General features: G+C 42.6%; 1 pseudogene; it reads right to left on the bottom strand.

Annotated features, from left to right (window-relative positions):
• Nucleotides 1–352: 352 nt before the first annotated feature.
• LOC119186493 (uncharacterized) overlaps nt 353–26,643 on the bottom strand; it is a 36,015-nt pseudogene continuing 9,724 nt past the window's right edge.

The raw sequence follows: 26,643 nt of genomic DNA, 5'->3' as shown, positions 1-26,643 counted from the left end.
GGCTCAAATGTCAAAATGTTCTCCTACAAGTAAACAATCTCGCATACAAAAATGGGTGCCAGTGTCAAGATGCGGGTATTCCTTGCTCTACTGCTATTGCAGGGAATATTTCACAAGCCTCAACAAGAGTGGTGCTGGTCCAAGAACAATTTGTTCTCTCCGCCTGTTTTCGGAGAGGTGATACCCTGCTATCGGTTTCACAGCCGAAGCTTTGCAGATATGGCGATTTTTGGAAGGATTGTTGAAGAACCATTGCTCGGCGTATATATTGGAAGGAGACATATCAATAGACGAAAATCTAATGCTTTTCAAAGAAAGACTAGGATGGGTGAAGTGCATTTTGTGGAAAAGACTAAGATTTGGCTTGAACTTTTTCTTGCTTTGTGAGACATCTTTGAGATAGGTGTGGGATGCCTCGATCTACACAAGAAAAGGCACAAATCTCAGCACACCAGCAAATCTGGAACCTCGTTCAACAAATATGTACAAAAGTTGTTATGAAGCTAATCGAGCCCTCGCTAGGCAAGGGGTACTGCCAGACCACTTCTATACCTCACCAGAACTTGTCGACCTCCTTATCAAGCACCACACGAATGTGTACACACCGTGATACCATGCAGAAAAGATGTACCTCCAGATTTCCAGACAAATAAACTGAACAAGCGAGAGATTTATGCCTACCAGTGCGGTAAACGTATCGCTCCCCAACGGCGAGACAAAAAAGTAGTATCTGTCATGAGCCCAGTTCACACTGGAAGCATGGAGACATTCAAGGATCTGAAAGCACGAGACATCACAAGGCCTAGCATTGTGCATAGTTATAATCACACTGTGGCGGTCTGGACAAGGCAGATCAGATGCTGTCCGACTACCCTGTCCCTAGAAAGCAGCAGAAGATATACTACAAGAAGATTTCTTGCCACTTGATTGATGGAGCTACATTCAACTCTTTTGTCTTGTGCCAAAAAGGTGGCGGAAAAATGGGCCACCTTGACTACGGTGTCGCTCTAATCGAGTCGATCTGGAATAGGTCCCTTGATCCTGCCAGAAAGATGAAGCGAAAGTGACCGTCTGATGCCCTTGACCCTGTGCGTATGAAGGAACGGCACTGTTATTCTTGCATCCCGCCAAGCGAAGCCAAAGCAGCCCCAAAAAGAAAAGGCTTCATTTGCTGTCGGAAGAGAGAAGAAAATGGGAAGAAGCTGAGGAAGAAAACTCGCTTCTGGTACATGCTGTGTGGCAAGCCACTTTGCATCATTCCATATATTGAAATTTGCCACACAGTCTCGAAGCTTTCCGAGTGAAATTGCCCAATGGTGTTCAGCTCACAGAAATGAAGAAAAATATCGTGTCTGTGACTGTTTTGTTTACAGGGTTTTTAATTTTATTAGCAGCAGGTATTTGGTTTTTATGTATCGTTCATGAATAAACAGTGTTTAAGCGATATGACTAAGTATGTGGTCCATATATCTTTTTAACATCGACAAGCTACTTTCTAGTACTATCACATTTGAAATCAAGAATAAAAAAGTAAGCAATTCTTAACCGAAAATTGTCAAAAAAAACAGCAGTTAAAGGGTTAATGCTTGCACATGTGCTTTTTTGGGGCAATTTTCGACGCAAACGCCTGAATACAAAATGGGCATTTATACGGTCTATCGTCTGTATGCCAGAGAAGATGCTTTCTCAATTCGAAACTTTGAGTGAAGCTCCGACAACAAAGGTGACACTTGTGTGGTAGCTCATTTGTGTAGGTAAACATGTGCTGCACCAAATGGGGTTTAACTGAGAAGCTCTGAGAGCAGAGGTGGCACTTGGGCATTCAGGTGATCTATTAAATGGCATTTCTGTGTGAATTTCCGAGGGCACAAGTGACACAGAAATGGCCACTCACCTGTGTGAATCCTTACATGCACTTTCAGATTGGACGAATGGTCAGTCTCATAGTCACAAATGTGACAGCCGTGGCGGCGTCCACAATGAGTCTTCTCACCGTCCTTAGTTGCTGGATGGCTGGAAGACCCCAGAGCTGCACAAATAAAACAAGGGTGAATTCGTACCATTTCTTACGAAAGAAAAACGTGATGAAATTACATTACAACTTCGACAACATTAAATTTTTCATCACACCAAAATATAACCATAATACATCATTAGTTTAGCTCTGTTGTTTAAAATTGTTGCATAATTCGAGGATTTCAGTTACCCCAAACGTGGCAATGCGAATTTCGATGCAACTCGGTTTACATCGAAAACATTGTGTGCCATGTGCCGATTCCGATTTAGCTGAAAATCCACGGAAATGTTCGCTCTTAAGAGCTAGAAGGCAATGCAATGTAGCTATACTAATTAGTTGCGAGGGAAGTGGAAAAAAATAATAAAGAAAAGACAAACTGGTCTTGGGATCAACTGAAATGCACACTGGATGATCAAAAGAATGTGCTACACTGCAACACAGAATGTCGCATATTTGTAGCAACGTCCGCGCATTATTATTTACCCATTCTATCTGAGAATATAATGAAGTTAATATAGAACCATCTGACGGAACACGAAATGTGTGCAGACCTCCGATTTGCGGTTGCTCCAGCAATTTGCGCACTTGCACTGCAGGCGGGGTTCTTGCCTGCGGTGCATCCACTTTGAAAACATTAAAAAAAGCACGTTTTTCAGGCGGAACACTGTAGATGCACTCTAGATGTGCATTTCAAGCTAGAGCATGCTTTAATCTTGAATCTTTATTACCTTTTGATTGAGGTTCATCATTTTATCAGCCAATTACTTATGAAAATTGCATAAAACAAAACTCCCACTTGCAGCAAATTAGAAGGACCATTACATGAAGCAGATTGTTACACAGATATTTACAAGAAGGTCACATCAACATGGCAGAACGTCCTGCGAAAAAAACGCTAAGAAACTGGAAAATTCAATGGCGGCATTAGACAGGCATATATATTTCTGTAAACAGAACTGACTCAATACAACCCATTACACTTTCTTTTCCACTTCACCTCTAGACTTTATCAAATGCACTGATCAAAATGTAAAAGACAATGCCACCTTTTGAAAGGAGCTAAATAAATATCGTTTTGCAAGGTACATCACAGCAATCAATGCATTTAGTCTACTCAAAAATTTCAACAAAGATCTATGACGTTGTGTCGATGATCACAACACACACAGAGGCACGCACACACAAAAATAGAAGAGAACATAAGCAGAGATTAAGATTAGCTGTGTATGATAAGTCTGCCAGGTATGCTTTGATATAGAAATTAATTAAAATGATTAAAACATGGGGTTTATCTAGTTCAGATTGACCTCATTTCTGAAATCGCCACCTACAAAAATGCTTTACCGTTACATTTTAGTCTGCAAGATACCGAAGGCTTTTTTGGGGGCATGGCAAATGCAAAGGCCAGTTTTCTTTACCCACTCCTGGCTTCACTATGCAATGGGACGTGCAACCCGACCAGGAGCACAGCAGTACTTTGAAATATTTGGCACTTGCCAAGAAATTGTGCAAGAAGTTCACGTCGGCTTTCTAAACTGCATGAACAACAAAACAAAAGCATTTAGCCAAGTTGCATGCAACTCAGAAGCAACCTCCTGGGCTTCAGCCTCTGTAATTTATAATGAATGCTTCATTATTTGTTCCAATTATTAGAGATGTTCTTAAAGTAGAAGTTATCACTCTTTTTCGGGCAAAAGAGTGATGGCCATATGAAACAGTAAAAGTTAGCATCACAGAGAAAGAACACCCCTGTTCGGTCGAGACAATAAGTCAGCAAAAAAAAAAACTTTCAGTAGCAATGTTTAATAATGGCACTAGGACACTTATAATATTCATAGTGTGCGATGCTAGTCACTGCTCACGCTTTGCCTGTAAAAACATTATTGCTTCATTTTAAACACCTTCCAGTGTGGTTACATCATCTTTAGATGTGAATTTTGCCATTGCTGTGCACAACTGGCAAGGAAAGGATGGCATACGCTGAGCCAATGGTGAATTAAGCATGTTTGTTGCCTAATGTCCCTTCCCTACTTGTGGAAATATTTTTGTAAAGTCCTTTTGGGAAGTCACTTCAGTGCTTGACGAGACTGTGGACACAGTGTGTTTCAGCAAGTGTTTTTATTCTTTTGTACCTTTTGGGGAATGTTCAACACGAAAAAATGACTATTACAGGCAATTTGTTTGGGTCATTCGATCGTTTATAAATATGAGTTCAATAGTTGGGTAATATTTTCCACTGCAATAATAACTAATTGCTGTGCATGCACCACAATTTTTTCTACCAATTCTACTCGCTTTAAATTTGATTTACAGAACGTTGGCATTAATGAATGCGTTTCATGCCTTAATGCATATCCAAACATTTTTTTCTGAAGCTGGCCTCACTTCACATTCACAGTATTACGTCTGTAAGTTCATGTCCCCTTCCAATAAACCTTGTGTCGCGACTGTAGCGCTGCGTCTTCACGTTCTTCTAGTCTTTTTTTTTTCGTGTGTGTGTGTGCGAGAGGAAGAGAGACCTTTGTTTTAATGGTCTTGTAGTATTTGGGTGTGCATTGCAAGGGCCTCATGTGGTGAAGAGAAATCAGGAGTTACCTACGACAGTTTCAACACAATGAAGTCGTTTTCAAATATAGGCGGCCATAACTAGACACTGTCTGCTTCCCATCAGTAGTATCATATATCAACTATGACCTAAACAGCCGCATGGAATCTAGCCAATTTCCTATCAAGACTGCAGATTCCTACAACTTTGTGTGCTATAGTAGACAGTTACACACAATTATAAGGTATATACTCCGTGCCGTGATTTGCCTGGTTTCTCGCTAAACAGTCTTGATGAGACACTGAAGTGAAAATCGATACCGAAACCACCATTCTGGCTGCATGATGACAGCAAGCAAAAGAACATGCAAAAAGAGAATGCAGGTGGCAACACCGCCTTAAAGAAACTCCCTCACCAGCTGCCGTGACATCACCGATTAAGACACTGTCTAGAAAGGCCTATGCCGTTCCTCAATATCTGGGGTTTAATGTCCCAAAACCACACGATTGTGAGAGACAATAGAGCTCCCGAAATTTCAATCATCTGAAGTTCTTCAGTGCAAGCCTAAATTTTAGTGTTACTGTGGACAAAAGAGGAAATAATACCTTGAAATCCACGACATTGCCATGAGAGTTTTTAGCGACACATCTAAATGTGAAATTTTGAAATCGATTTTCTCATCTATCAAAAAACTTACAGTGAAATTAGGAACAATACAATTTTTAGTATGTACTCACTCAGTCAAAACTTATTGTTTCACTTCACTGTCCCTTTATTACGTGCAACGTTTCTTTACATAAACATGCTCAACTGAAAATACCCAGAAATACAAACGTATTGTACTGCATAGAAAAAAAAGTAAAATAAAAAATGGCTTTAATCCACTAGTGCCAATTAAGCAATGGTGCTCACTGAAACAGAGAATCCATTTGATCAAGCCAGAAAAAATAAACATCAACAAGATAATATAACACAATACTTAAAAAGTAAATGCCTAGCAGTACAAAATAACTTTATTCAGTAAATCACTTTATTCAGTCCCAATATTAATACCTCATTCCGGTAATCAAAACGTATGCAAGTATTAGTATTTAAAGCACAGTAAGCACTGTATTGTAGCATTATATGTGAATGTGACGTATGGGAGAACACGGTCCCAGTTGCTATGATCAGATTCCACGTACATTGAGAGCATCACCCAGCGTGCTGGCATATCACCCTGCGTGTTTTGATTAAATCGTTCCGTTAGCCCGTTAGTCTGCGGGTGGTATGCTGTCGTTTTCCGATGAATGCCGTGGCATTCCGAAAGCAGAGCTTCGACGACCTCGGAGAGGAAAGTGGGCCTCTGTCACTAAGAAGCTCTCGAGGTGCGCCAGGTTGAAGCATAAAGCGACGTAAAATGAAAGGTGACATCCTGAGCGGTAGCACTCGGCAAAGCGGCTGTTTCGGTGTAGCGTGTTAGGTGGTCAACTGCCACTATAATCCAACGATTGCCATCTGGTGTCAATGGAAGGGGCCGTAGAGGACAACGCCAACGCGATCAAATGGCTTGGCAGGGCATAGAAGTGGCTACAATTCGCCAGTCGCACGTAGCGGTGTTGATTTGCGTTGCTGGCAGTTAAGACAGCACTGCACGAATTGGCGTACAAAATTGTACATGCCCCGCCAGTAATAGCGATGGAAAAAGCGTTCATATGTTTTGAACACCCCGGCTTGGCCGCATTGTGGATCATCGCGAAAAGAGGCGCATACTTGCGATCATAAAGTGCGTGGAATGACCAGTAGCCACCGGCAGCCATCAGGAGCGTAGTTGCGCCAATGAGGAAGTCGATTGCAGATGGCGAAATGGAAAGTGTGAGGTCAGAGGGATCGAGATACCGGAAGGTTGAGAATGCCGAATAGATATTTGGGAAGAGATGCGATCCACGGGTCACGGCGTTCGGTGGCAATCGAGTCAAGATTTAGCGATGACAAAGTCTGGAGGCAAGTATTTCCGCACGTGGGATCTGGTGGTAAAAGTGAACGGGACAGGGCGTCAGCGTCAGAGTGTTTGCGTCCGCAGCGGTATACGACGCGAATGTCATACTCCTGAATGCGGAGTGCCCATCGCGCAAGGCGGCCAGAAGGGTCTTTCAACGTGGAGGGCCAGCAAAGTGCGTAGTGATCAGTTATTAGATGAACGGGCGGCCGTATAGGTATGGCCGGAACTTTCCAAGCGGCCTCACCAGAGCCAAAGACTCTTTTTCTGTCACGCTGTAATTACTTTTGGCTTTCGTCAGAGTGCGGCTAGCGTAGGCTACAACGTATTCTGAATAGCCGGGCCTTCGTTGAGCGAGGACAGCGCCTTGCCCGACGCCGCTGGTGTCGGTGTGCACTTCGGTAGGAGCCATCGGGTCGAAGTGGCGAAGAATAGGTGGGGAGGTGAGCAGGCGGCGCAGAGAAGTGAAGGGAATGTCATATGCTGGGGACCAAGAGGAGAGGTTCACATCACCGCGAAGAAGCTGGGTTAATGGTGACATGATGGATGCAAAATTTCGAACAAAGTGCTGGAAATAGGAGAATAGGTTTACAACACTGCATGCCTTTACAATGCATGCCTTTAACAACAATGCATGCCTTTATAACGAGTGAACTAGTCTCCTATTTCTGTACTCTGCAAACCATACGTTGTAATGCAAGGTTGACAATACATAATAGAAGACCCCACTTCGGGTATCTACACCTTATGAGCCAACCGTTAGAATACAGTGTTTTGCAGTAATGAGAAAATCTGAGACCCTGTGTGCTGAATCCGTGCTATGAAAGAATGGAGCGCGCATTGCTTCTACTAGCGACATTCTTTCGGTGTTCTCGTAGACAATGCACAGCGGTTGATGCTGAGATGACATATCACAAACATGTTGTAAGCACCAAGATTTATTTTACACCATTATTCAGTACTAAATATCTAACAAATAATCTTACGACTTTCTACATCATAAAAAAGCACAAGAAGCTGTTCTATTGACGAAAACAATGACAAAACTTAAAAAATAATCTGTCTGCGAGGTGCAGCGCTGTTATGTCCTTCCACACAAGGCATGGGGCAAGCACCGCTCATTCCAGAGATTAAAAAAAGAAAGCATGGCTATTGAAGGAAATGTATCTCTTGAAATTGATGATGTTGAACTAAAATAAAGGAAATATATGCTTGAAGACATACAGTCTTTTGAGGTAAGGTTTGCCAAGCATGTCTTATTTTGATAAAAGACATTTGATACATTTTGTATACTAGTCAAAATATATAAAAAATTAAATATATTTCAAAACATTTCGATATATTTTGTCCACCATTAGCTGGGGACAACTAAATCTGTCTTTCAAGAAAAAAAAAAGTCAAATATAGAAGTGCTCAGTGAGCGAAACTTGCATAATGTGAAGAACAGCAGGGTTTAAAAAAAACGGGCACAAAAAAGTATCACTTTATGGAAAATTATTTGGATTGTTTTATAAATATAGACAATAATTGCACTCCAGAAGTTCTGGTGTGTTAATGTAAGAGGAAAACCTAAAAAACAGGTAAATTGAAGCTTGTTGACAAAGCACTGCACAAAAAGCTTGAGCGCTGTCATACCGTAGTGCACAGCTCAATAGTACACCAGGGCTTCTTGCTGAGATAACTGGTGCAATTAATTAGAAATATAGGTATGGCACAAAAGTACTGGTGCAAAGTAAAGGCACGAATTGAATAACTCATTGCCAATTTCCAGATGTTTACTGAATTTGTGATCAAACATGTCCCACAAAGTCCATTAACCTGAGCAGCGAGATCATACTACAACAATATAACACATGTCCATAACATAATTGATCTGAGTGAAAGCAAAACAGAGAGCGCACAGTCTGAACTTGACATGTCTACAAGCTATTTTTTAAGACAATCACTTCTTTTGTCACTCAACTCTAGTCGTGGCTTCTTACATGACTACCTGTTCTTTTTACTAGGAATTCCCCAATTGTCACCTTTTCGGAGCAGCTGCTTTCTCTAAGAAATGTGATTCATCTAAGGTGTGACGCACAACCACAATGTTAACAGTGGCCTGCCAAGTGCACTTTCATGGTTATGCCGACCACTAGTGGCTCTTTTGCATGATCGTGAGAACAATGGCCCATTTGTCTGAACAATGTGGACTACACTGCTAACACATTCCGTGTATCACATAGCAAGCTGTGTATCGTGCAGTGCTCTCTGGACCAAATTGCTAACACATTCAGAGTATCATGCAAAGCTCGCAGCCTTCTTTCTGTCTTTCTGGAATTGTTTCTCTTCATTTCTAATTTTGCTCTTCCCTTTTCCCTTTCTCTCTCTGTTTCGTTTCGCACTTGCTCTTTTTTATTCTATTTTTATAAGTGGTGTTACTTGCAGTATGCCACGTGCACTAGCCTTTTTTTTCCTGAAGATGATAAACGGCAATAATGAAAGCACTTGAAGTGCAAAAGAACACTTCGCCTCGGAACGAGCCTGTACTTAACCTGCTACATATGAAGTGTTATGCCAAACGACGATGACAGAATATGACAGGCAGACCCCCTGAACTGCTCCACACTGAAAAACCAAGCTGTTCTCAGCAAAAATGACAATAATCAACATAGTGAAACAGAGAAAAGTAGCCTGATGACATAGTTGCATACAGCACGCCAGGAAGCACGCTGGCTATGGATACTGGAAAACAACCCCAAAATTATGGCCACGGCACACTAGAGGCTTCCGGCGCACAACCACTGTTTACATAAAAACATGCCTCTTCACCTACAGCCTGCACCCCTACATACAACCCGTATGCCCAACTACCACAGAGTACATACAAAATTTTAAACTAAAACATTAACATCCAACAATGAAAATAAAAATGCTTAACCAAGCAATAAATATGTTCCCGTGCTGCCATAAGAGACCTTCCTTGCATTATCGTGTGGCTGCGCCACCAAACCAACTTTCAGACCGAATTTTTCAAATGTTTTAAATCGAATTATTGGTTATATTGAATTCATTGCAGATTTCTCTGAGCTCGCTGTATGCCAATTATAATGCAAACGCAAAGAAAAAAGTGGCTGAGAAAACCAACTTGCCACAAGCATTTACCGAACCTACAACTCTCAACTTTGGTGTTTTATGCTTTACTAGTTGAGCCATGGTAGCGGTTGTCCTCCCATTTCCTCTATTGGGCATACCTGTGCATTTAAACCTAGGAGTGCTGCTACGAGCCAGTTCTGCTTGTTGCCACGAAGCGTCACTGAAAGTTTGAAATGCTCCGCCAAGCCCAAGTGGAAGGAAGAACAACCGCTGCCGTAGCTCAACTGGTAGAACAAGAAACGCCCTAGTTGAAGGTTGCAGGTTCGGGCCCTGCTTGCGCCAAGTGGCTTTTCATTGTTCACTTTTTGCTTGATGTTTGCATTACGATTACTATAAATAACATCCCCAGCATATTTCTTGGATTGATCATCTGTTCGTTCTTTGCTGGTGTCAGGATGCTAAGAAAGAACCAGTAAAACGCAACTTCACAGAGAACATTGAAATGTTCACTTCCTTACATGCCGAAGCAGATGCTTATTAAAGCGGGTTTTTTTTACAAATAATTGGGAACATATTTAACACTTATAAGGCCTATCACCACTGTGCGTGCGTCAGTGACGGAATAATGAGGAGTAGCTTGAGAAGCTCTTTGAGCACACGTGACATTCATACGGACGCTCGCCTGTATGGGTGCGGTGATGATTTTCTAGAGTTGACATCGCTGAGAAACTCTCGGGGCAAAAACGGCACTTGTACGGTCGTTCTCCCGAGTGAGTTCGAAGGTGCAGTGAAAGACCGAAACTCGTGGAGAATCTCCGCGGGCATGTCGAGCACTTGTATGGACGCTCGCCAGTGTGGGTGCGTAGGTGCTTTGTCAGAGTGGTCTTCTGTGCAAAGCTGTTGGGGCACAGATGGCACTGAAACGGCCTCTCGCCGGTGTGAGTCCTGACGTGCATTTTCAGAAGGGCTGGGACACGAGCCTCATAGTCGCACGACTCGCAGCGGTAGCGGCGTCCGAGACGAGACTTTTCACCATCTTCAGTTCTTGGATGACTGGCCGGCCCCAGCGCTGCACAAAAGCAAAAAGAAAAACGTGACGACTTTATTCTCTATGCCAAGGAAATAAGCTTTTCCCCCCCCAGTTTTTTTTCCAACCACTAGATTTTTTTTATGCTATCAAAAGCGTGGGTTGAAAATTACAAGCATTCTTTGTTTTCCCCTTATTAAAATGTGGTACGTATACGAAGTCGTTCCTAAATGTATCCGACCTTTGCTTGAAGGAAAAGACTGGCATAGATGGAGCATTGTTTTAAAACCTAATCCCCCTTAAAGTAGTCCCATTCGGACTACACACACTTCTCCTAGCAGTGTTGCCATTGTTAAAAGCATTCTGAAAAGGCCTCTTTCGGAATGGAATTCAGCTCAGCTGTCCCTGCAGCCATAACGTTCTCCGTTGTCTGAAATCGCCCTCCTTTCAATGTGCTCTTGAGTTTGAGAAACAGACACAAGTCGCAGGGGGCCATATCAGGAGAGTAAGCAGCCTACTGAACTATAGGAGTCTGACCTTTTGCCAAAAAAGTCTGAACCAAGTGTGAGGAATGTGCAGAAGCATTGTCATTAAGGATGCGACAGTTTCCTGTTCGCCACAACTCCAGTCTCTTGTGCCTTGCAGCATCACGTGGGCGACGGAGCACATCCCTGTTGTACTCATTGGTGAGTGTAACTTGTGGTGCGTACACATGAAGTACCACACCACAGGATGTAAAAAAAAGCACTCAGTATTACTTTGACGCTGCATACTTGGCGGGCCTTCTTTGGAAGTGTTATCCATAGCACAGCAAGAAATTTGAAATGAAAGTCAGGGTGTGGAAGTGGTGTGAGCGTTAGGAGGAAAAGGGCTGAAATGGTAATACGCCATTTAAAGCATAGCACAGGAAGAAATGGGAAATGGAAAAGAGGGTGAGAAAGTGATGTGAGGGTTGGGTAAGAAAGGGGTGAGAGGGTAATCCATAGCATAACTATTGACTGCATAGCACAGCGAGAAATGGGAAGTGTAAGTGAGAGTGAGGAAGCGATGTGAGAGTTAGGAGAGAAAAGGGTGAGAGGGTAATACATCGTTTACAGCATAGCACATGAAGAAATGGGAAAGAGAAGTCAGAGTGATGACTGATGCTATATGAAGAACAAGTGTATGACCGATTTCACACCTATTTTGCTACTGCTCCTCAAAGAATACACCAGGGCTTTGAATGTTCCGATCACATGGTTTCCCCAGTCATCACCCTTTCATTTGCCCTCTGGGATCGTGCCGCATTTGCCCTCTGGGATCGTGCCTGCACTGTGCTCTGCCTCCCACTCCTCCCTGCCCTGCCTCTTTACTCCTGGTTTCTCAATGAAATTCGCCATTAAAAGAAGGGAAATGGGTGAGGAGTAATACATAGCATAACCATTGACAGCGTACACAGCAACGAATGTAAAATGGAAGTCAGGGTGAGAAAGTGATGTGAGCGTTAACAGGAGGGAAAGGGGTGAGAGGGTAATCCATAGCATAATCACCTACAGCATAGCACAGCAAGAAATTTGTATTGAAAGTCAGGGTGAAGAAGTGATGGGAGCCTTAGATAAAGGAGTGAGAAAGTAAGTCATCGTTTACGGCATAGCACAGCAAGAAATAGGAAATGAATGTAAGGGTGAGGGGGTGATTCTACACGTAGCGCCATCCTATGGACGCCTCCCTAAATATGCAGCTCAGGACGCTTATATCCGCATATAGCCGTCAACTTTTCGTGAATGCTTAGTTCATTCTAGTTTATGGCATCATTTGTCAAAAGACGAGGGAGCGATTTCTCGGTAACTTTGAAAATTGTGTGAATTCCATCCCGCATGCTGCACTAAAATTTCTGAATCTCATGTTCTCGGGAGGTTCAACTATTTATTGGCCGCGTTTACTGACCATGCCACAAACGTGTTGCAAGGCCATTTACAGTAATACTATTTAACCTCTGATATAGGGAGCCAAATCAAGTCAGTAGATAAACCAATTTCATATCTCAGTAAATATTTGCCCAACACTTCTTGACACAATAAACTATTAGCTATATTTACGATATATACACTCGATGTCACGTCTCTGCTTGGTTTGTCTACTAGAATGTCTTAATGTATGAAATATTTACTCAACTAAGCATGCTCAACTAAATGTACCATACTACCCAAATGTACTTTTCATCTACAAAAAATGAATTAATCACTCAATTCACCCTATAAATGTAATCTAAGCGACGAGGCTGAAAGGAACAGAGGGTCCATCAAAAAAAGGCACCAAACAACACGAAAGTAAGCAAATAAAAAGAAAATTAAAGAGTAAAAGCATAGAACTATAAAGAAACACTATAGCTTAAATTTCTCCCTTTTATTTCAGCTGCTATAATATTATTTTACGACTATAATCAAGGCACAAGCTAGTGTCAGTATTTCTACCACAATAAGCATGCCAAGGATAAATTAAAAAAAAGAACTAGATCGAACATCCAGGCGAATCTAGTAGATCCTATGAAAAGTACAAACATGTGAGCTTTATAACAAACAAGATCGATCACATAACACTTCAATAAGATGCAGAGACTACTGAGACAAAACCACAATCACTCGAAAACGTAAAAAATACTTTACACCTTACACCTGTAATCAAGGCACATGCAATACTTTACACCTGTGTTTAAGGCACATGCAAAAGTCAGTATTTCCAGAACACTAAGCATGCCTAGGACAAAAAAAAAACAAGCTCAAACATACGGGTGAATGTAGTAGATCCTATAAAAAGTAAAAACGTGACCTTCATAACAAACAAAACCCATCACATTACACTTCAATAAACTACAGAGACTACTGAAACAAAACCACAATCACCAGGAAATGTAAAAAAGATAGCACACTCAACAGGAGTTCAGGTATTATTTAAAATTTGTAAAAATATGGTTATTAACACAATATTTGAAATGTAATATGTTTGATTCAACAGTACCTTCAGATTGCTTCCATATTCTGTGACAGGAACCTAGAAAAGATAAAAACAATGCATTGAAAACAATGAACTAAAAAACAGCTGTTATCAGCTTCCAAAAAATATTTGCTAAGCAGTCTTGGAATTCATCTTTGAAGTTTGACCAAGCTATGCTTTTAGAAACAAACTTGTTTACAAACTGTTTTCTAACCAACAAACGCACAATAAAACTTCATAAAATGAAATCATTGTATGGCTAGTCAAACATTACATGAGCAGTCAGAGCAGTTAGTTGGAAGCACATCTTAATCTAAATAAGGCATAACACTTCCGCAAACCGTGAATAAACAGCTACGAGCTGGGAGCATTTCGATTTAAATGACTACAACGCGGCTGGAATCAAATGCGCAATCTAATAGAGCAGTGTCACCGGAACACACTTGTGGTAGACAATCAAACTTTCAAGTCGCGAACAGCAAAACGAGGCCCCATCCAACAATGCAGATGTTCTCTCCCAAGTCTCAGTCACACGTACAAAAGTCTTCTGTTTTGCACACTGTAAGCACCAAATTCAGTTTTGGGACCTGAAAAGACGCCTTAACACCTGTGTGGTTATTGCATCATTGAAAGCTAGCTGCTGCAACGCTACAGGGTAGTGAAAAGAGTTCTCTTCAAATCGAGGCAACAAGAAATCAGCCAAAACATAGCCAAGGAATTTCTGCTGCCACAAGCTTAAAGAAGTAGCCAAACCTGGCAACCCCAGTTAAAAATATAGTGGTGTAAAGCAGCACAGCCACACATGTAAGTGAGTCGAAGAACAAGACTATATCCTCCTGTTCACGAAGAATACAATCCTCATTTTCCTTTTGGTCTGACCAGAGTTTCGTCAGGAATCATTTAATATTTACCAGATTATTAACAGTTGCTGCTACAGGAGACTTCAAGAGGCCATGCAACACTTTTACAAGTAATCATCGAATGGCCGCACTATTGGAGTTTGTTGCTCCTCAGGCGAAATGCAGCAAAATATTGTTAGAATACGTCGAGTACCAACAGTTACAAAAGTTAGTCGCACAGTCCAAGCCTATCTTTTCCTTTTTATCTCCATATTTTCATCTGAGTGAGAGCACTGAAGCTACACAGTGGAGGAGAAGAGGGGGCAAGTAGTGGATGACAAAAGAGCAAGAGGCTATGTCTATATGTCAGTGCGTATCATTACATCAAGCACTTTTATTGCGATAGCAATAATATGGATTCTCTCAGCTGGATTTTGCCACCGGCGTCGTTGTCAAGTGCCGTATATGTATACGTACCTACATATCTGAATACGCAAAAAAGTAAAAAATTCAGAGAAAAAACACTTCTCGGCGTGCGAAATCGAACGTGGGACCTCTGTGAGGTGAGAGCGAGGTGTTAACCACTGAGCCACCACAGAGCACATTATTCACCGTTCAAACAACAAGCTACTTATATCTTTTACTTACTACTGCTCACGAGCACCTCACGGGGGAATGGTGTTTTTGAGCATTACCAGCAAGATGGCACAATGAGTGCGCGTCGTCAAGTTGCGCGGCAGCGCCTGCTCTAATCCCCTACGCGTACTTTGCCCGGCTTAGAGAAGGGAAGTTAAGCTCCCTCACGTGCCCTTATCTCGTGGCAACGGGGAGGGGAAGGTCGTTTGCCTTGGCTAGCCTCTGGCTTCACCTGGAACGATTCTGCTGCAGTTAACGGGTGCACAAAGGTCACTGATATCATTGCAGTCTCCATTCGCGAAAAGCACGCACTTTTCAGACACAGCAAAGTAACGAATGAGACGCTTATTCCCGTGCATCCGTACCTGCAATTACGTTTTGTGAGTAATTTGTTTCAATCTGCTTTCCATTCTGCGTGCGCCCTTTCAATCTTTTGCTATCGCGTTCACTGCTTCCCCTCTCCGGCAAAGCTGTGCCTTTTTTTTTGCTTTGTTTTCCTTCAACGAACACTGCACGTTCCCCACTTGCCTGAACCACACCATGTCGAGGTGTAGGTAGATTGTGACACACTCCAAAGACCATCACATCTACGCAGACCAGGATGTTCAAATAGGCGAACGGCCGTGCCGTTTGGGTGTTAGAAGCTGTGCCTTTAAATACGTGGCTTCATTTGTCGAGAGAAGAGAGAGTTTTTCCCAGGTGACCTTAAAGTTTATTTGTAAATTCCCTACCTAGTCACGTCACATGTCTCACACATTCGCAAGAGCCTCGACTATCATCGGCAGCATTTCTTGACCTCACTCTAAAAATGTTCCAAGGACGCTGTAAGAAAATTCTCAATGAACAAACATCACGCAAGTTTCCAAAGAGCTTTTATAGTCGATACCATTATAAGACAGACTAGAAAAGAAGAGTGAACTTATGCTATATTTCAATGTTGTTGTAAAATCAATGCCCAAAGCAAAAGAAAAAATGGCAATAATGCATAACCCTAAAGAAACCGGCATTCACATATGAACCTTCTTGTGTTCTTGCAAAGATGGACACAGTGCTCAGCGTCTGAACACTAAGAAAACAAAAGATTTCAGCCACACACAACTTCCATGCAATATACCACAAAACACTTATGCTAAGTTGCACATGACACGGTTTTCTTGTGCACACATGTAACAATTCTAATTCGAATGCGGCAGCTCAGATTTGTGCTCACACATCAGCGCAAACATATTCTCTTAAACATATATGATAAGGCATATTCAACTGTTTCGACAAAAAAGATTATAAAGGAATGTGATCAAATGCAGCTTCTTCATTTTACAGCATGCTGAAAAATGTTGTACTGGTGGCAATGCTTAAGTCAGGGTGTCACCGATACAGCTATTCCTCTTATGTTTTCTAGCAAACAATAGTTTAGCTGCGGCATGCCAGAAAAAGAAAGTCGGAAGTGCCATTACAAAAAGAACAAAAAAAGGGGAATTTAGCCCCTATTTTTTCATCAGGCACTACACAATTAATCCAATAGAACATTCGAACAAATAAAGCATCGACCATCTTAACTTTTTTTATCTGATGTTGAAGTGAATGGAATATTTAAATGAATTATAGAGGACGAAAAAGCAGCCTTTTTATCGGTAAGATACATATTCCGAAACTTGTGGCTTCAGATCCTGTTTACGAAGAGGGTGGTTTTTCATCGATTGCCACACTCCTCACAAGATGGTCTTATTACAGCTGTGTACTGCATGCACGCGCACACACACAAAGAAACCAAGCACTCTGACCCCCCCCCCTTCAACTACCACAAACTAAAATCTTGATTAATACTCTGTTTTGAAAGCAGGCTCGTATAATTATGGCCCTATCGGTTCAAAGTCAATAACAATCAGTGTAAAAAAATTATGAAGTGAATTTAAATGGCGGCAGAACTTGTACAGTACCACGATGAAAACTGTACAGGAAAAAATACATTAGGTATAGAAATTTCTTGTAGTACTTATCGAATTTAAGACAGTAAAAAAAGAAAGAAGAATGACTTAAGTGCAAAGGCGCGGCTTTGCAGCAGTACGGATTTCCCCCGAGAATTCGTTTTATGGCACAGCAGCCCTGACATGCAATGAAACCAAGATGAAGGCAGGTTACATGTGGTAAAAGAGGCCTATTTGTTCTTTTCAATACATTCACAATTTTATTTCATGTCGAAGTAAATTTTACAACTGTACCATGATTACAATCAACCAAATTACATGATTACAACAACGAATTCTTTATTATTCATACAGAACTATTTAAATAGCAACTGATCATAACTGGATGAACAAAAATGCATTTACCAACTTTAAGCACATTAGGAGCCTACAAAAATTTAAGGGTTTTCATTGCACTTCACACTGGCATTTGTAGGTTAACATTAGAAAGGGGACCCTAACTAATGTATTCCCCAACAGTAAAAGCTTCCTTTCATTTAAAAAAAGAAAAAACTCGGCCTTTTGGGTGCTCCTCACACCTTTCTTCAGGGCACCAAAGCGCAACAGAGTTTATAACTAACGTCTTCTCTTCACGTTTGAGGTCAGGCTTGCTTTGACTAACGTGCCATGCTCTGGCAACACAGTGAGAGGGTTTGTGAACAATGGTACTCGCCAAGTGTCGGTCAGAGTACTGTGCGAGTCTGCAAATCTTCTCAGAAGTTGACAATACTCGTTTCACTCATGGAACATCACGCGAAAATGTCAAAGGTCCCCATCATACTAGCGCCAGTGTCATTAAATGCTGAAAACTCAGAGGAACACTAAAGCTTACTTTAAAACTTAATTAAGACATTTTAAAGGCCATGATCGTCTCTCACAATTGGCCTGAAGTTGGCACAGATTCCGGATTACCAAACGACACAGGCATCTTGAGTTTTAGAATTTGATGTCAGGGGTCCCTTAAAGGTAGTAAATTGATCCTCTCCAGTCCGATTCTCCTGCCAGAATGAATAAGTGCAAATAGAAACCGCATGAAAAAAAAATAAAAGAAATCTCATCCTAAATACTGTTTCACACACAGTCTGTACTTTACATGAGAAATTCATGAACACTTCTGGAGCCAGCGTTTCAGCAATCAGACTTGTCTTTTTCAAGGCTGCAGGAAGATTAAGAGTACACTTGTAGAACTGTCGCCTCCAGCCGCACCTCACAATCACAAATTTGTTATCTCGCCATACTTCTATCTTCCCCTGAACTTCAGTCAGTATTTTAGAGAGTTCACCATTGATTGATTGATATGAGGGGTTTAACGACCCAAAACCACCGTATGATAATGAAAGACGCCGTAGTGGAGGGCTCCGGAAATTTCGACCACTTGGGGTTCTCTAACGTGCACCCAAATCTGAGCACATGGGCCTACAACATGTCCCCCTCCATCGGAAATGCCGCCGCCGCAACTGGGATACGAACCCGCGACCTGCGGGTCAGCAGCCGAGTACCTTAGCCACTAGACCACCGCAGCGGGGCAGAGAGTTCACTATTCCTGGTGTAGTACTCTAAAAGTATCTTGCACACACCACTGTACAGCACCAGCCAGATGCATCCAAGTTTATGGGTGCGTCAGCATTTCCCCACTTCCATTGACCCCAAGCGACCTCCGAAAACACAAAGAGTGTTGTTCTGTTCTGGCATTTCCAGTCTCTCCGGCAAAATTCGTGATGCCAGAGGTCGGTTGAAGTGACATCATAATGAAATAAACTTTCGTTCGATCCATATACGGATGTTGGTAGTCAGTTGTCTCTGACCCCATTTCTACCTTGCAGTCGCTTGACAATTCTTCAACTGAGTTCAGTTCGTATTGTGTATTTTCGACTAAGAAAGTGGAGCTGATTAACAGTATAAAGCAAAAAAAAACTCGAAACCCTAATATGGTCCACACTTGGCACTCACAACGTTCATGTGTTTACGAAGGAATCAGTGGCTAGAAGAAGGTAGGGCCAGTAAGCGTAGTGAGGTAAGAAAGAAAACACTTCTTTAAACTTGGAGTGGTTCAGATACACCTTAAGATGTAGAAGGTCAGCCTTGTGAGTGCCGTCATTAATGCATTGTTTCGCGCATCCATGTTTATTATGCAGTGACTGCTAGTCAATAAAAAGAAAACGGCATCCTTAACAAAGACTAGAAAGGAGCATGAAATGCCTGCTTGGAGTTAGAAACGTGTCACATACACTCCAGAGAGGTTTTGAGCCTTTGTGATTGAAAAACAGACGTGCCAGCTGGAACATGCTCACATTACTTGACAGGGCCCTCAAAGTTCGATGTGGGTCGGCTCGTACCCAGGGCCAGTGACCGTGAGGCTCCTGTAGACAACCATGTCATATAGTCAGGGTCTGTAGGCTCTTTCGAAGATGTTACCAGTGACTTGCTTGCCATCAAGGCAATTGGACTAGAAGGCCAGGCTGAACCACAGCTTCAGCAAGGGTATGTGTTCTGCGCCTTGCCCAAGCGGTGGCGTGCTGTCCCAGGAAATGTGACCAACTGGCCTCCAGAGGAGCAACCACTGTTGGACCACCCAGGACTAACGCAAGAGGTCGCAGCAAATTCCCAGGAACCTTGATCAATCGTCGCCACAGTCAGCAGGCCCTTCTTGGAATGCCAGTGTCACCCACTCCAACGCCAAAACACCTACTGCTCCCGTTTACAGTGCTCATGAAAAAGATGGGGCAGTGCATCAATATTATCCCCGAGGTTCACCGACTCCAAAGAAGCAAAATTATTCACGTGTACACTGCCGTCGTTTCAACCGTTGGCCAGAGCTTATATGACACAAATTTTGTACACAAGACAAGTGCAGTGATGGAAGAAACTTTTCACATTTTAGAGCAGCCTTTGGGGCAGAAAAGTACAAGTTTGGAGCAGCCACGAGTGTTGTTGTAGCAGGAAAAGTGCTAGTCTGGAGCAGCTAGAGGTGTTTTAGGAGAAGATAGCAAAATATGCAAGACAGTTCCTAAAACTCAAAGCGTCACCAATGTGTTCCATAAATACTAATATTTATTATGAAACATATATCATAACCTCAAATCCAGATAAATAACCAGTAACAAATGGTTAGGTTGCTTATCGAATGCCTGTATATGAGCTATGTATTGAATATACAATCTCGGTCATTTTTACATATCACCCAAACAGCCTGCATATAAAATTGAAGATAGCTAAATCATCTAAAAGTGCGATATGAAAGTTCGTGTTGCTTAAATAAGATGAGAGCCAGCAAAGTATATTTACAGGTTAGAATCACAGTACACACAAGTTTTTCAGTTTCTTTAGGGCGTGAAAGTTGGCCACAGAGTTGCTCACCTTCATTTTCTCACTGCCACTTAGGAGCAGGTTCACAGCAGTTCATAAGAAAAACCACAATTTGGAGCAGCATTCTTTTTTTTTGAGCAATTTGGAGGAGCACTATTATCACTTCACCGTGTAGACACAAACACAGTTGTTGAGGCAGCACAGATTGCACAAAAAAAACAATATATACATCAGCCAGGCTCTGATTACACAATCTGATGGGCAATCAGCACATACTCAAGGTACATTGGGATTATGGGTGAAAGATGATTATTTGTAGTGTGCACCAAATTCTCCTCTTCTTTTTTTTCATGTTTTATGTGCCACTGTATATATTTTCCAATCATATTGATTAAACACACAGTTGCATTCCGCAGCTGTCCGGATTTCTTTTCAACCGGTACATCATCGTTTGTGCCACTTAACACAGTGCATTGATATGAACTTCCCAAATTTTCCCTTTTAACTCTTTTGTTAGAGTGCGAAAATGACAATTTTTGATATGTCTCGGGAAGATAGTTTTCGCCAATTGAAAAGTACATTGACTGAGTTATATAAGGGATTTAACCTCCAAAAACCACCATATGATTATGAGAGACGCCATACTGGAGGGCTCCGGAAATTTCGACCACCTGGGGTTCTTTAACAAGCACCCAAATCTGAGCACACAGGCCTACAGCATTTTCCCCTCCATCGAAAATACAGCTGTCGCAGCTGGGATGCGATACCGCGACCTGCGGCTCAGCAGCCGAGTACCTTAATCACTAGACCACTGCGGCAAGGCTAAGACTTATCCAGCAAGCTTCACTTGTATGCTTATGAGCAAGCTTCACATATCTTTACTCCGCCCCAACTGCTAAAGGCACCCCGAAGTGTTGTCTAGTGAGAAGGTGCAACATAGATGAACGTGCACGCAAATCACAACCTTAGAAAGGCCCACTAAAATAGTGATCATGTAAATTAAGCTGACACATAAAAAGATGGTGATAAATCTAAAGCAGCATATTGAGAAATGTAGTGTGTGCAGTTGTAGTGATTACAAGATTTATTTTTTAGCAGCGTGGCAAAAAGTGCAAGAATAAGGAACATTAAGTTGAAAAAATATCTGATGAATTAAAAACATTTGTATTGATTCGCTTCATCTGTTCATCCCTTTACATTGACATGACTAGAAGGGCACACCAAGTGATTTCTGCAACTAGAGACATAACACACAACAAAAAATGCACAGAGTGAAGGAACATGAGTGGTGATGTAATCATGTAAATATGAGAATGATATACATAGTAACCATAATTTTTAGAAGAAATCAAATACGTTCTGTGCAAGCAATGTTCCAGGCAGAAAACACATAGGACACACAGCAATACTGTTGATTATCTTTTTCTATTGACACGAAATTATCCAGCACATTTCATGTCATTTTATACGCCACGTATGTTACCCAAAATTTACAAGAATTGTTACATGGAAACTTGGGTTCTTGCATTGCCGTTCACACCTTTTGTATCCGCGAACCAAGTCTGCAACTAAAAGGTTCCACCGAAAAGCAAGGAGTAGGCAACGGGAGAGAACGGAATCACTCTGCCACAATGTGAAAGTGATTTTGAGCAGTATATCTCAATCAGTGGAACTTCCATCTTTACAGCTGCAGGAAAAGTAGCGCATAGTGATTTTAACGAAGCCGTCTTTCTTTACTACCCACCACTGTGGTCCAGTGGTAATAGTGCACCATTGCCGACGCGCAGGTCACATGATCAAACTCTTGTTGAATTTTCGATGTAGGTGAAAATGCTCGAGGCCTATGCACTTTGTTTTAAGTGACCCAAAGTGGTAAAATTTCTGGAGCACCAGACTACGGCGTCTCTCATAATCATATTGTGATTCTCATAATTGTCTCTCATAATCACCTTGTCACCCACAGAGAAACACACTATGATAGAGATCTGTTTTTTTAAAGAGAAAAGCTCCTTAGGGTGTGGGTCTGTCCTTCCTTTGATGGTGTATGTAGCCACCGGTGGCACATACCCAAAAAACCAGTCCTTAGATTGTCCGCTGGGTAGCGGCACCTGTATATGATGATTACATGATGAAAAGATGGGAGATGGCTGTACTTGGAGTGTTCACTAGATAGACGGACGGACATACTCATAGACGGACGGACACACAGACAGAAGAGTGGACACACGGATGGACAGACAGAGGGACGGCCGCACGAACAGATGCACGAAAGGACGGACAGACAGACCGAAGATCGAACATATGGACAGATGCATAGAGGAACGCTCGGACAGATGGATCCACCAACGGTCACACGGACGGACGGAAGCAAGAACAAACGGGCGGACAAAAGCATGGACGGACTGACGAACGCTTCTCCCCACCAATCATAATCCACCTCGTGGATATGCCGTGCTTTTTTCTGTTTATTTCATTTTGTGCTTGAACTAATGACTCCACTTTTTAACGATAGACTCTCCTCTGAGTGCTTCTAGAAAATTTCGTACAGAGCAGTGGCCTTGTGGTCGTCGCACTCGTGGCTTCTGAAATTTGCGAGTGCGTTCTGGCAACGTGTCCACGGAAAGAAGACCGAGCTAGCACCTTACCTCAATTTTATTTTCCAAGGAGCAAACATCTTGATCTCTCTTGATAACGTTGGAATACACCAGCAGCCAGGAAAAGATTGCTTGACAGTAAGGTTGGAAATTCAGTTTGCGCTTGCTGAGAAAAACGTATAGCTAGCACAAATTTGCATGTTATCATTAGCAAACGTCGTGTAGTCTCGTCGTGCTGCAAATCCTGGCGTCTTGGCCCGTTAAACAGGTAGACCAAAGTCATTGTCAGGAGTCGCAATTTCGGTGCATGCATCATGATTCGATAGGTTTTTCTTTCGGCACAAGAGTCGTATTCAGGCAGTGCATACCTATTGCTGGGAACCATTTCCAAGGCTGCTGAAGCTTTTCCGTGAACCGAGAATGCAGCGTCGCCTTTCGAGAAATAATTATCAAACTTTAGTTTACCACGTTTTGGCGCGGCCATCGAGTCTCACAGAGGGGTGGTGATTGACACAGAACACGAATAACCAGCGATACGTGTAGTCAGCGTATTTCACGGCGGTCACTTTGCATTGCTAGGAAGCAACACGCTCACCAACGCTCGGGCAGTGACACTGATTGCGAGAAATGAGAACATTACCGATGATACATGTTGGCTAGTGAAGTTCCACCTTATACGTTAGGGTTCATTTCTCGTCTGGCGGAAAGACTCACAGCTACACATTTCCTCCGCTTCCCTTCAGGTACCAGTGAAGTCTCGCTTGCCCAGTATCTTAATCTCCGTGCAAACGTCTCGTATTTGTGATTGCGCCCGTATAGAAGGCTGTTAGTTTCTGTTGCATTCTGATCCCTTTCCAAAATTGTGAACGAATGTGAAGGAGTTGATGACAGCAGTGAAATTCCAGTGACTCGCATCAGAATGCCCGAAACAGACAATGACCAGGCACGGATGGTGCACAGTATAGCAGAAGTAAAATCGTGTTGCATGTGCTGGCAGTTGTCAGATTTCAGGCGTTATGAGAAATCAATTATGGTGTGCTATGCTCTGAACAAGACCGGAGTCCATTCCTTCATTACTAGATAACGGATCACTTGAGATTTCATGTGGTACTAGGCTCCTCGTGTTCGCGCCGGCGTAAGTGCTGCAAACATGAATGCACGTACTAGTTACATAAGTGTATGCATGGCATACCAATGCTGCACAGTGAAATATTCTGTACAGTTATGAATCTGTTGACGTAAATGGAAATGATGGCTGCACACTAGCAAACAACGGAACACGCCCTGTCACATTGCTATTGTTTCAGGAAGCAGAGCCACGAAAGCTGCGAAAATGAAAAAGCAGACAAGGACATTACATGTTTTTGCACATATTTAGATTTTCTAGTGCATACACGCAGTGAACAATTTGTTTCTATGCGAGTAGATATAGTCTTGTCGCAGGCGTACTTTAGATTGAGACCTGGTAAACATTTCTCAAGAATGATTGCCTTGCTCTCGCAGAGTGCATCATAAAACCTTTGCGATAGGAGTACTTCATTGATATCAAGTCACTGCGCACCTGCAATGTCAACCATGGCTGCTAGAAAGTCTGGCTGAAAAATAATGCGTTTGAATTGGTGTTGCCAATGTGCAGCATAACTTACAAAACAATTGCTAGTTGCATATCGCAAGCATGCGTGGACGCGAGCAGTAAACTAAGAAACATGTTGACTAAAAGCTACCACTGCGTCAGGGCTGCTTGACGTATGGAGCTATATATAAAAATTCTTCCCGTATGCATGCAGTCACTCTCATTGCACGTTGTAAGAAGAGCCGTCCTCGATTTGTGAACCCCACTTTACCCTGACAAGGACTACGCCACCTACGCTTAACAGAAATTAATGATTAACGATGTCTTCTCCAATCAGGCAGTTCGTCTCAATGATGCATTCCTCGAAAACTAGTCCCTTCAGTGGTGCAACAATAGCCCATTGCTCCAAACGGCCACTGTACCGGTCATTTACTCTAGTTTTCTGCTCTTTTCCATATTTTCTTCACAAGCCCACACGCATGAGGAGGGGAGGGGGGAATCTCATGACTTTGACATACACGTACACAGTCTGCTCAAACTACTGCCGATGCTCACGCCATTAAGAAAAGCTGATGCCTCTGACCCCCCCACCCCCACCCGACGGGTCGGTGTGAACCCCCCCTATCCCCCGAAAACAAAAAAAAAATTCTGGCTTCGCCCCTGCCGTATTTGATTATAAGTTGTAACATGTTCTAAAAAAATAAGTCTGGTGATCAGAATATTGCCTTGGTAAATTTCTTTTTTCTATGATTGGTGCTTGGTGATTGGTGCACAAAACCACAGAGGTGAGAGCACAGCAAAAGACGGAGTAGTTTCGCCGCATTAACCACCAAGACTTCCTGCCCTGCCATCCCATTACCGTGTTTACTGGCTTCACCAGTGCTAGCACTACAGAAGAAATGCGATTAGGAATAAACAGGAAGTCGACCTGCCTTACCGGCAACAGCGAGCGTGCTGTATACGGCATAGCTTCGACACCTGCACTAAACAGGTGCGATGACTCAGCTGCACATGAGCATGGTACCAAGTGGTTATTGAGAAGAGAAGAGCCACTGACGCAACTGCTGTGATCCCTTTCCTGCCATGTCATCCCATTACCATGTTTACAGTATTGACACAGCGCTTGCACGTCACCATAAACGTGATTACAAGTGGACAAGGTCAATCTGTTTACCTTTCCGGCTACAACTATCGTGCTGTTCAGGAGAACATTCATGCCCAACTGCTGCGCCCATCCACTCATAAAATTACTTGTGATACTGCATGGATTTGTAAGCTTTTAGTTTCTCGCGTGACACAAAACTTGTCGCGTGAAGAAGGTGGTCCCTTATGACGGTAAATTTGACCTGCGGCAGCAATTCAAGATTACGCCGCAGTTCAGCTTCTTAACATTCGAGTGGGTCTTCACCGCCACACAGACGCACATTCTCCAGGTAGCGCAATTGCAAAGTTTTATCTAACCCACGTGCGTATGTGCTTAAATCCTTTGCAGGTGCCAGTTGCACAAAAAAACTAAGAAAAACACATGGCTCCACAGTGTCTTCGCAGCCAATGTATACGTGCATCGAACCGCCGAGACCCTCAAGAAGGCGGCATACTGAAACAACGGTGGCGGTCCTTGCGGACGACATAAAGTGAAAACACCCTATAGCAGGGCTAGGCTAACTTCCCTAGATAGCGTTCTAGCGTTGAACGTAGCCGAGTTCGAATTCCAATGGCGGCCTGTCCGAACCCAGAAATTCTTAGCACCCTCTGCGACGTAGCAGGCCTGACTGCAGTCTTGGGCAGTTGCTACGCATTCACTAGAGACTGAGGGCTAAGAGTTGATTGGTACTTTCATAAACGAGCTACTGCTCAAGGGTGGCCAATCCTCCTCTAGTGAGGAAGTGCATTACCGGCGGGTGGTCGCCAATGAGGCCGCATGCCAGACCCCTTCTTTATAACGATCCCTTTATAACGCGTTTTATGTAAATATACGATTAGGAATAGTCCGGCATCTTCATTTCAACCGAATTTTGTCATTTGCAAGCTAGGCTGCTGGGCTATTTCTAAGCAGACGGTTCTGTTTCACTTTCTTGGCATTGCACAATACCAACTGAAAGACTAGCAGCCCTCA

The sequence above is a fragment of the Rhipicephalus microplus genome, chromosome 8 (assembly GCF_043290135.1).
Source record: "Rhipicephalus microplus isolate Deutch F79 chromosome 8, USDA_Rmic, whole genome shotgun sequence".
In the NCBI taxonomy this organism is placed as follows: Eukaryota; Metazoa; Arthropoda; class Arachnida; order Ixodida; family Ixodidae; genus Rhipicephalus; species Rhipicephalus microplus.
The sequence above is the reverse complement of the archived record's forward strand: the minus strand, read 5'-3'. Positions and strand labels throughout refer to the sequence as shown.